The sequence below is a fragment of the Vitis vinifera genome, chromosome 19, assembly GCF_030704535.1.
Source record: "Vitis vinifera cultivar Pinot Noir 40024 chromosome 19, ASM3070453v1".
NCBI lineage: Eukaryota > Viridiplantae > Streptophyta > Magnoliopsida > Vitales > Vitaceae > Vitis > Vitis vinifera.
The window spans coordinates 11,976,794-11,990,021 of record NC_081823.1 but is presented as its reverse complement, the minus strand read 5'-3'; the positions used below and the strand labels follow the sequence as shown (position 1 = coordinate 11,990,021).

General features: G+C 29.2%; 1 pseudogene; it reads left to right on the top strand.

The window, feature by feature from the left end:
- LOC100265212 (cytochrome P450 72A397-like) overlaps nt 1–10,876 on the top strand; it is a 46,980-nt pseudogene extending 36,104 nt beyond the window's left edge.
- Nucleotides 10,877–13,228: the final 2,352 nt, after the last annotated feature.

The following is a 13,228-nucleotide window of genomic DNA, read 5'->3' as shown; positions in this document are numbered from 1 at the left end:
AAAAATAAAGAATTGCATGGGGTATTTGTTAAGTTTTAGTAGGAGATTTAAATAATAGTAATAATGTTTAATGCAAATAAATATTCTTAAAAGATTTAATTTAGATAAGTTAGAGAAGAGAAATAAATTATTGTTTAGGAAGTTGAAAATAATATTGGATGGTAATAATATTAACATGAGAAATTAATTAGGATCCCTAATACTAAATAAAATATTTTTAGGATTGTCAAATTTATATATTTAGATAAATAATCAATAATCAATATTGTGTATGATATTATGTTAGGTGAGGAGGAAATTCTTCAAAGCTAAATACTTCAAGATTTTGAGTGCTTATTCAAGTAAAGGAAATTAATGCAGATTTTTGTAAAAGAAAATAGTTTTCTTTTTATATTATATTTTGAAATGTTTAAAAATATTATTTTTATCTTTAAGCACGGATCAAATATATGTCTTGTATGGAAAGTATATTTGAGTATTTTCTTTGTTTATGAAAAATGAAAATTTGAGATATGATGTTTTGTTTTGTAAGTTTGAATTAATGAAATAAAGTATTTGACTCTCTACATTATATGGCCTTAGTCAACGGGTTATAATAGTTGACATTTTTGGCCCTAGTCAACAGGTTATAATAGTTGATATTATATGACCTTAGTCAATGGGTTATAATTCTTGACATTTGGTTTTGTTCACCTTAAATGGAACAAATTTGAAACTAGTTACTCAATTGCAAAGTCCCACCTAATTGGGCACCATTTGTCACACGATAACTGGAGTAAAGATATTTTGAATGTATTTGATTTGGTTTGATGAGAAATTGTTTTGAAATGGATATGAGAAAGTTTTGTTGAAAAGTTTGAATGTATTAGCATTTTGAACTCAAAAGTTTTTATGAAAATAAGTATATGTTATATCTCCTATTTGCAAGCATAATTGAAAATGTTGATCCATAAAATTGTATTAATGTTCCTTATTGGCCTTTGAGCTTACCTCTCTTCATTGATAATCTTTTAGGCAACCTCAGTTCTGGCAAGGAGTGACCATTAAGAGGGAAATTTGGCTTTGTTATAACATTTGTTTAAACTCTCTTTATTTTGGACATTGTTTAGATGTTAAAGCTTAATTCTCATTTGAATTATTTTGAGTTGAAAGTTATTTGGACAATAACACTTTGGTTGATGTATTAGTTTTTTTTTTCAAGTTGATACTTGGAGATTTTAGAATTTTGTCCTACTACTTTGAACAAGAATTTGGTAATTGGTAAATTTTCAGTTACAATACAAATGTTTGTGTTGTTTCCACTTTAAGCCCTTGGGCTTGAGCTAGCTGTGAAAAGATCTTCATGCCCTTGGAGTGGGTTTTGGGGTGTGACATTGCATGGTGAGTGACCCTAGGGATAAACTACTGTAGCGGTAGGGAAAAGTGCAATTAAGATGTTATGGACATGCACAACTTGAGTGCTCTTGTTAGGTTCAATTGTTGAGGGGTATGCAACCTTTGAATCATAGGGAAGGTGCTCAATTTAAATTGTTAGAGGGAATGTGCAATCTAGTTTGGTGGCACACTAGCGAGATGCACAATAGAATCCTGTGTACTTAAAAGGTATACAATTTGTTCTTGCTCTCTACTTAGGCATTTTATTCTTTGAGAATCCTCCACAAAGTCCACTTCATTTTCAAAATACTTTAAAGTTCTAAAAATACTCACAAAAAAATATCAAAAACAAATGGCTAAGGCATTAATAACAAAAAAACCAAGCATTAGGTCATTTTTAAATACCTCAAATGCACTAAAATAGACTCTTTAGAGCCACTAAAGTGTTGAGTTTGAGTTCTTATAGTTGATACTTGATGATGTGAAGACTTGAGATTTAGAATCTAACTTCCATATGATTTACGTTATTCTAATAGAATTAAAAGGATGGAATTTTTAAAAATTTAGAAAAACATATTGTACATAAAAATTAATCAATTAGTGATATTGAATCTATCTGAAAATAGGTTACTCCTAAGTCTCAAGTCTCAAGAGGGGAAGGGTAAGATCTAATATGCTCCTAAATCAATTGAATTTTCTCCCCAAAAACACCATTTTCATGGATTGGTGCTCAAAATGTGAAATTGCAAGATTTTGTTTGAAATATGGGTTGGGTGTTAATTTAGAATCAATTGATTTTGATTGTAGGATATGCATTTGAGGAGCTGTCCATCATATATAATGAGGTATGTACTCAATTTTACCTGATGAAAGCTACTACTAAGACTTACTACCTAACACCTACACTGTGTTTTGCGTCCACAATGCAACATCTCATGTGCTCATAGAGGATCTCACTTCAGCACTTGAGGGGGATACAAATCTCCTTCTCAACTAGGCAGAAGTAAATATGAATGTTTCTTCTATAATTTTGGAAACAATAAGAAAAACTAGGTTTTTCAACTCAAAAGCATCAAACCAAAAACCTTTTTATGCAATGTATATTTAAGCTTAGGAACCTAGTGGACTAATTCTAAAAAGTTCCTCAAAATAAATCCTTTAAAAATAGAAAGACAGATCTCCAAAATTCTAGAGAATTTTTTTTCTAGAGCTCAAATGCTCTTAGAGTGCTTGAGCACTTTAAGCATTTTTTAAACCCAATTAGAAAATCATTTTGCTCAATTTTAAACCACTCAATCCATGCCATGTCATACCAAACACTAACTTCCCTTTCCTAAATCTTTTTACACTTACCTATGTAATCTTGGTTGATCAATTAATAACCTTGAGTCTTCAATGGGGAATGAAACACAATCTAGAAAGATCCTAAACCAAAATGAATAGAACAAAATTGACAATTTTAAACTACATCACCTAATGTACGAACAATCTCTCCCTTTGGCAATTTTGTGATAAAATACAAATTGCATAAACCCCTCAATACTCTGAAATGGAGTTTACAAATCTCTCTCAATACCTCTTGTCTAAACCAATTCATCATCTATCGTGCAAAGGACTAGAAGCCACATCCAAAAAATGACCAACACCCTAGTACCTAGAACTTGCACACACTAAACAACATACCCAGGTAAAGTAGTGTGTGGGAAGAAAGATAATTGATCAATTTTATCAAATCAGGTAAACGAGTAAGGGGATGCAAGTCATGAAACAGATGTCAAAAAAATATGAATATCAAAACACTCAATCAAATCAACAATCCATTTCCCCTTTTTTGTTGCAAAAAAAATGACAAAAAGCATGATGAAGCAGTAAGCATACAAAAAGAAGAAAAGAAAAGCAAACACATGGACATATATGATAAAAAAGGTTTTGGATACAAGAGATAAGAAAATAAAAGTACATCTAGACAAACAAAATATATGATAAACTGAGCCAAGATGGGTTAGGTGTACAAAATAAGCTTATCCACCAAAAAAAAAAAAAAAACATAAAGTATCAAAAAGTCCAGATCAGATGGAGTTGTAGAGCTGGAAGCACCCTGCGACATCTTCCAAGATGTGAGGGATGCGAGCTGCCCCTTGACTCTCTGAAAGTGAGCATCCACATGCTCCATCGACTCACAAGTGAAAGCTGGTCCATCAAATAGAATTCCATATTCTGTATGCTCAAATTTTGCCTTCTACATTCATGGCATATATAGTTTTTAATAAGCAGTGATGATTGCACAAACTTTGAAATGTATCAAATAGAATAAATTAATAATTCATTGAGAAGTTTAAAAGCCATATTGATGGAGACAATTAAAATAGATAATTTATAGATTTTAAAATACTAGAAGTTCTTCTCTCCATTAGGTATTGACGAACTCTTCTATGTTTGCCGACACGAGGGAATAGAATAGCGGCCAATTTATACACATCGGCAGCATAAAGTCATTTTCTCACTCTGAAGTGATTTAACATACCTCTCCTGATAGAAGTCCCTCAACCTGGAAATGAAGCATAACTCAGTTGCAATTTCTTTTGGGTTCCTTACTGTGTTCATAAGCTGTTTATGGATGCTATTGAATTGGGTGTGGTTGAGGCCATAGAGGTTAGAAAGATGCCTTAGAGAGTAAGGCCTGGCTGAGAATTCTTATAGCCTTTTACATGGGGACTTCAAAGAAATGTCCATGATATTAAAAGAAGCATATTCAAGACCAATCAGCCTCTCTGATGATATTGCCCCGCGTGTCCTGCCCTTCCGTTGTCATTTCATTAAGAAATACGTTAGCGATATGAGTTATTACTTTTCATCATAGTATTAAAGTTTGCTGATCTCTTCAAATTATGGCCAACTTTTTTATACTGCCCTAAAGCAGTTGTTTGTTTTCTGCTCTTCTCTTCCTAATTATTTTTCTTTTCCTTTTTGTTTTTTTTCCCTCTTTTTTAAATTACACCAAAGGTTTAGATTTCAGTGGTAGTTCTTAATCTTTGCTAACAATATTGCAATTTCTTTTATCAAGAAATTAATATACTTCCACTTTGAAAAGTACTATTTTTTTTTCAAGTGTTAATTTATAACGTTTTAGCAAAAATTTTGAAAACTTTTAGATGAATTTTTATGTCAGTTGTTTGTGCTCAATTTAGCCAAAAATTTTAAAAATTCAATAATAAGTCATCAAAAACTAAAAAAACAAACAACCTAAATTTTGAAAGCAAATTGCTTTTAGCAAAAAGCCAAAAAAATAAATGCCACCATGTTTAGATGCCTAATAAGTCACTGGATCCTTGCACACCATATTCCATTTTAGGAAATTTTGCTTTCCTCAAGTGTTGACACCATGAAATGAAAGAAAAATGCAGGCTTAGGGAAAGAGGCTATAATCTACATACGTTATAGAATTTAAAAGGTTGAACAACTGATATGAATTTTCATAGACCAACTAACAGATTCACCTATGTTGCAGCAATGTGGTTGAAAAAACACACAAGCAATTACATAAATAAATAATTGAGATGATTAAGAAAAAATTTATTGTCGTCCACCTGTACACTTGATCAACTATTACATAACATCTTATTTATAGATACTAACACCTAAAAAGAATAGATACTCACGATAGTAAAATATAAAATCTTGCAGTAACAAAATATACAAACTAAATCAAGAATTCTGTATAAAATATTTTAATTAACTTTTAATACCTAACTCAAAATCTAATTTTTAGAAACTTTCTAAATCTAGTTTAACTAACATCCTCCCATCAACTTGATTTGTAAAAATAGCATCCTTAGCTTTCTAAAATCTTTATACTTGAGAGACTTGGTTAATGTTTTCACAATTTGATCATGACATTTTGTAAATTTTAATTGCATTTCATATTTCATAATGTACTCTCTAATAAATTATATTTTGTATCAATATACTGGCTTCCATCATGGAGAACTAGATTTTTTCATAAGATAATTGTTGATTTCATATCCATATAGATCTTTATTCGTTTCTTGCACTACTACAAAAATAATTTATGATGTCACTATTTATGGTGTCGCATTTAAAATAATGACACCATTGAACTTAAAATTTATAAAGGTGACACATCATATAAAAAATCTTCAATTAGGATAGTTAGATGATGCTAATTTCAGATTTACAGTGTCATTTTTTGGAAGTGACACCATATGAAATAAAAAGTTTTAAATTTTATAACTCAATGGGCCCTTTTTAAAAATAGTAAGTAGGAACAATTTATGAAAAGTCCATTGTTTCCATATATACATTAACTAATATAAAAGATCTTATTGCTTAACCCTAACCATCGTTTTCTTCTCCTTCTTCTCACACCCATGGTCGGCACACCCATAATTGATATTCTTTGCTTCGTAAAATCTCGGGTAAGTCCAAATCTCTTATCTATCATCTTCATTTTTTTTTATTAATGCAAAAAACTTTGTTAGTATAATTGTTTTATATCTCTTGATTAAGTATATCTATGATGTGGGTTTTGTAAATGGTGTTTTTTATCAAGTTCCAGGGAAGTAAAAACTAGGTTTAACATTCTAACATATTTTTTGTTTCATTGCTAATAAGCCCCAAAACAAATGAAAAAAAAAAAGGAATTATTTTTAAAAATTATGTCTAATTGAGAATGAGAGATACACTAGTTTGTAGTAATTTTTCGTATGAAATAATATTTTATTGAAGACTTGACTATATAGTGTATTGGTTGTAATTTTTCACATGTGAAAATATTTTATTGAAGACTTGACTATATTTGATACTTTTTTCCACCGTGCTAGGAGCTTTTTGGTGAAGTCTAACAATAGAGATTGACATCTACTACAAGATGATGCTCAATTAATCCAAAAGCACTTAAGTTATTTAGGGTTTTCTTCGGTTAACCTAAGAAAACATTCCCACTTTCTTTGTATTGAGTCACCTAAATGGAATAGAATATTGGGTATCAGAGTGGTAAAGGGTATTATAAATATGACTTTTTTTTTTTAGAGTCACCTACATGGAATGAATTATTGGTAGGTGAACAAAATATTGGGGTGATTGTAATAGTTGAATTAGTAAATGGAAGATAAGTGTATGTTGCTTTGTTTATTCTATAAAAACAATAATTTTAGTAGTTGAAATTTACATGCTTTGTTGTTTTATAAAAACAATAATTTTAGTATTTGAAATTTAAAATGTGAATGAAATGCCTGAAAATATGTTTTGAAAAATAGGATAGTAATAAATGGAAAATAGCACATTTCCTAAAAATATTTTGATAAATTAAAATAATATGTGGTTTAAATATATTTTTGTGAAAGTATTTAAAAATGAATCAAAATATTAATAATTGTTATTTTGTTTGAAAATAATTTAGGAATATAAAATAATATTGGGGATAATTTTTGAGTTTAAATTGGGTTATAAATGGTTAATTTTTTTAGGACGGTCTTTTTTGAAAATAATCCAATGATAATTTTTTTAAATAAGAATGTTGAAAATAATTTTAAAAATAAAATTTTGTTGGCAATGATTTTTCTAAAAGTATTTTAGGCATAAATGGAAATTTCTTGTATGAAAATAAGAGAATTTATATATATATATATATATAATAGACATAAAAATAGACTTCTTTGATATTTAAAAAACAAGTGAATTTTTCTCTAAAAAAAGAATAAAATAAGAATTTCTCTATATAATAAAATAATTTATATATGAGATAGTTTTCAATAAGAAAGTTTTGAAAATAAATTTGGGATAAAATATTTTTTAGTAAGTTTTGTTTAGATAATTCAAGAATAAAGTGGTTTATTAACTTTTCTTAAAAAATAACATTCTTCTTTCTTTTTTGAATTGATCAATTTTTTTAGAAATAAAATTGTTAGATTCTATTTTTTGTAAATGTTTAATAAATTCTTAAAAATTCTTTAAAAATAAAATGACCTTTCTACCACATTCCTTGTAATAAATAATTGTTTTTTATACATATTGTAAAGTAAAAAAAAAAAAAAAAGTCTTTGTTTAGTTAACCTAAGAAGACATTCCTACTTTTCTTTGTGTTGAGAGTCACCTAAATGGAATAAAATATTCAATATCATAGGAGAGTAAAAAGTATTGTAGAAATGATTTTGTTGAGAGAGTTATCTAAATGGAATGAGATGTTGGTAGGTGAATAAAATATTATGGTGATTGTAATAGTTGACTTAGTGAGTGGAGGAGAAGTGTATGCTTCTTTGTTTATTCTATAAAAACAATAATTTTAGTAGTTGAAAACGTGTATGAAATGACTAAAAATATTTTTTGAAAAATAAGAAAATAATAAATGGATAATAGCTCATTTCCTAAAAGTCTTTTGATAAATTAAAATAACTCGTAGTTAAAATATATTCTTGTGAAAGTATTTAAAAATGAACCAATATATTAATAATTGTTATTTTGTTTTAAAATAATTTAAGAGTAAAAAAATAATGCTAAGTTCAAATATGACTACTTTGTTATGAGATTCATTAAAGAAATAATTGTTGATTTTACAGTAATTGCATCAAAGGTTTTACTCATTTAATGAATTGTACATAATTTCATACTTTTAATTATTGTGATATTAATGTTATTCTCATTTGATTTCAGTTTGATGACAAATAAAACATATTCTCAAGTAGAATTTGATGAAATTAGAGAAGAATAGATTACTTTTGTGTTATAACTAATCATGAATCATATTGATGTATTGTGATCATTCATGGTAAGTCCCTTAGTTGTTATATGATTGAATTTTCCATTGATATTGTATAACATTACTTATTCTTTACGAACTATTTTTATACCAAAATGACAAAAAGGAAAAAGAAAAAGAAAACATTAGTACTTAGATTTGTTTATTGTTTATAACATCACATTTTTATTTTCAATAAGAACTCTAAAACTCATTAAACTATGAAATGCAAGTATACACTCTTGGGAGGACAATATGAAGAATAAAAAGAAAGGAGAAAGAGGCAACAAGATTTAGGTTTTTAGATATGACTCTTATGTCATACATTATAGGACATAAACGTTACTTTATTTGGAATTGAGAATTTTTGGTTTTTGGATGCAACTCTTGTGTCATTTTATGGTTAGCCGGTTTTATGCATATGAAATGCAAGTATACATGAATGTTGGGAAGCTTAACATTTTTAAATCATGTTTTAATGTGTATTCACTTTTCTTTTTTAGTTTTGGTGGGTTTGATGTGTTTGATGTACTATCATTTTGTGAACATTTGATATACAAATATTATTGGATGATGTAATATGTTACAAATTAATTCATAAGCATTATGAAAATATAAGTTAAATGTAATATGATTATTATATTTATGGACAATTTACACAGGTTAGTCTTATTTATTAATAAGCATTACAAAAATCTACAAACTAATCAACAAAAAACAACCATATTTTCCATAATCATTTACAATGATGTGACACCATAAATTAAAGGTGATACATTTAACGTGACACCATAACTCAAAGATGATGCATTTAATATGACACCTTATATATCTCATACAACTCTATATCAAATTAAGCATCACTAAAAATATATGGTGTCTCTTCTGAATGTGTCACCATTTATCTGCTTTGGTGTCGCTTCCAAATACGTCACCAATTGATACCCTTTATGGTGTCAGTGGATAAGGTGACGCTATGTTGTAGTGACACCCTATGTTTATAGTGACTTATTATAAATGTCACCATATATCTTTTTCCTTGTAGTGTTGTTTGGTAAATTAAGTTTATTGAACAAATTTCAGAGCCAAATTTCATGACCTACACATGATGCCAGCACAAATTTCGGTTCATATGTTGAAGGGAATTTATGTTAAAAATGGATTACTTTTCACGGTCAAGCATAGGAGATATTAGATTTACAAATATGAGATCATTTCATCCCCTTTTAGTCAATTACTTCTTTTGTATAACACCTAGAAAGTAGTATGTTTCACTAATTGATGTTTAGTATCCTCAATCTTATGTTGGCAGGATACTGTGTCAAGATGATGATATACCATTGCAACACATGTGTAGATGAAACCATTAGTTATTGTCTTGATAGTTTCTACCTTTGAAGCCTTATACAAGCTTCAAAAAATTAATGGAGAAGTAAAAAGCATGAATGAAAATAAGAATTAATGTCTGTGTGTTTCATGTGATGTTTTATTTACTAGAATTACTAACATGCGCACAAGTTTTTACCCACAAAGACGAACAGGAAGATGAAGCAAATAAGCAAAAAAGCATATGCATTGCTGAGGGGTATCATTAACAAAAGGGAGAAGACAATGAAGGCTGACAAAACTGGTAATAGTGACTTATTAGTTATACTAATGGAATCCAATTTTAGATAAATTCAAGAACATAAAAATAACAAGAAGATTGGAATGAGTGTCAAAGAGGTCATTGAAGAGTGTAAGATATTCTATCTTGCTGGCCAAGAGACAACCTCAGTTTTTCTTGTATGGACAATGGTCCTGCTAAGCGAGAATCCAAATTGGCAAGCTCGTGCAAGAGAAGAGGTTTTACAGGTTTTTGGGAATAAAAAACTGGAAGCTAATGGATTAAATCACCTAAAAATTGTGAGTACTCAGTCCAATCTTCAGTTTAGTGATTCTCACTGAAATCATATAGTACTCTATTTTTTTTCCCCAAAATTGGAGTAAAATTGAAAACACATTTTTCTTAAGTTTTTATATTTTGTACTAAACATTTGCTTTCACTTAGTAGCTCAGGAACAGGTTCTCATGCCATGATTTCAAATTTCTCTGATAGATCATGATGATTTTTTATGAGGTTCTTAAGTTATTATATCCATGGGATATGCAATGTCCTTTGTATACTTGATATTTTGGCATGCATGATTTAGAACATTTTCTCTTATGCATCACTATTTTAAGAAATTGCTTTATTCTTCAGTGTTCTGCATAATGATTAGAATGTATTTTAGTAAGAATTCTCATGCTACAACTTATAAAGTTTCTCTACCACAGGTTACCATGATTTTTCATGAGGTTCTTAGGTTATACCCACCAGTAGCAATGCTTACTAGAGCTGTTTATAAGGACACTCAAGTGGGAGACATGTATTTTCCAGCTGGAGTGCAGGTTGCGTTGCCCACCATCCTAGTTCACCATGATCATGAAATTTGGGGAGATGATGTAAAGGAGTTTAACCCAGAGAGGCTTGCAGAAGGAATTTCGAAGGCAAAAAAAAACCAAGTTTCATTTTTCCCATTTGGTTGGGGTCCTCAGGCATGCATTGGACAAAATTTTGCAATGATGGAGGCAAAAATAGCTTTGGCAATGATCTTACAACACTTCTTATTTGAACTTTCGCCATCCTATGCTCATGCTCCTTTCAATATCCTAACTATGCAACTCCAATATGGTGGACACCTGATTCTACATGGACTTCAGTGTTGAGATTCTTGTTATCAATTGCTGTTAGCATAGCCTATATAGCGTGTATGTCGAATATAAACCAAGAACTCTCTTTTACTCGTAGACACATATATTGAACGAAATTTGTGTTTGATTCAACTAATGAATTATACAAGATATCATTGTGTGGGGGTGATTATCGATATCTTCTTTAATGACATATTTGGTTTTAAGCTAGCTACATTGTGTAGTCATTGACTTTTATCAACATTATTAATTCATCACAAGGATTGTTGATGCTCTATCCCTAAAAATTTGAGTATCAATAGAAATAAAAGAGATTAAATATAACTATTGGTCACAACCATTTCTTTTTTCTGCATATTTGGCTTCATTCCAATTTCTGTGTTAAAACATCCATATAATCTATTAACAAAAAGCAATTTAAACTCTTGGAAAGAGTATAATCTATTAGTATATATTCTAGACTATGTTGATAATTTTACTTCAAAAATCTAAAACTCAATACATCATATCCAATGGGACTTATGATCTTTTAAGTTGATTTAAATTACTTCAAAAATTAATTTAAAGCACAAAAGAGGTGCCTACCACTTACGCTTGCATGTTGGAGAGAGAGAGAGCAGATGTTGGCACAAAAAGAGAAAAACCAATTAATGAAAAGATCTGGATACTGAATGTCCAACTAAGATTGCTTAAGTACCTTAAGATGCTTAAATTCCTTGCATGTTTTCCAAGAACAATAATTGTTTAGAAAACTAAATTTTGTGTTTTGATTGAGATTATTACTTTACTATTGTAACACAACTTGAAAACCTTGACTAAAGGTAGGTGAATGGTTAGCCTCCATGAAATCACCACCATTTTTTTTTGTCATTTTGTGAGAAGTTGAGTATCCAATGCTAGATTTCATTAAAATTGCAAACACAACAATTTTAATTATATATTTAGAAAAATGCGGGCTTAGGGAAAGATGTTATGATCTAAATACCGTTACACAAGCCTAACAGAATTTAACAACTTATATGAATTTTCATAGACCAACCAGCAGATCCACATATGTTGCAATAATATGGTTGAAAAAACATGGAAGTAATTTGTCACACCCCAAAACCCACTCCAAGGGCATGACGATCATTTCACCTCTCATTTCACCTCAAGCCCAAAGGCTCAAAGTGGAAACGATACAAACATTCATATTGTAACTAGAAATTTACAAATTACCAAATTCCTATTCAGAGTAGTATGATAAAATTCTAAAATCTCCAAGTATCAACTTTATAAAAAAACTAATACATCAACCAAAGTGTCATTGTCCAAATAACTCCAAACTCAAAATAATTCAAATGAGAATTAAGTTTTAACATCTAAACAATGTCCAACATAAAGAGAGTTTAAACAAATGTCCTAATAAAGCCAAATTTCCCTCCTAACGGTCACTCCTCACTCGAACTGAGGTTAGTTGAAAGATTATTAACAAAAGTGGATGAGCTCAAAGCCCAATAAGGAACATTAATACAGTTTCATGGATCAAACATTTTCAATCATGCTTGCAAATAACAAATATAACATATACTTATTTTCACAAAAACTTTTGAGTTCAAAATACTAATACATTCAAACTTTTCAACAAAACTTTCTCATATCCATTTCAAAACAATTTCTCATCAAAACCAAATCGAATACATTCAAAATATCTTTACTCTGGTTATTGTATGACAAATAGTGCCTAATTAGATGGGACTTCACAATTGAGTAACTAGTTTCAAATTTGTTCTATTTAAGGTGAACAAAACCAAATGTCAACAATTATAACCCATTGACTAGAGCCATATAATATCAACTATTATAACCTATTGATTAGGATTGAATATGTCAACAATTATAACCTGTTGACTGGGGTCATATAATATCAACTATTATAACCCGTTGATTAGGGCTGAATATGTCAACAATTATAACCCGTTGATTAGGGCCATAAGAACCAAAGTCAAACACTTTATTTCATTAATTCAAATTTACAAAACAAAATATCATATCTCCTTAATTTTTCATTTTTCATAAACAAAGAAAATTCTCAAATATATTTTCCATACAAAACACATATTTCATCTATACGTAAAGATAAAAATAATATTTTTGCACATTTCAAAATACAATATAAAAATAAAATTGTTTTCTTTTATAAAAATCCGCACTAATTTCCCTTACCTTGAAGAAGCACTCAAAAACTTAAAGTATTTAGCTTGACGAATTTACTCCTCACCTAACATAATATCATACACAATATTGATTATTGATTATTTATCTAAATATATAAATTTGACAACCTTAAAAATATTTTATTTAGTATTAGGGATCCTAATTAATTTC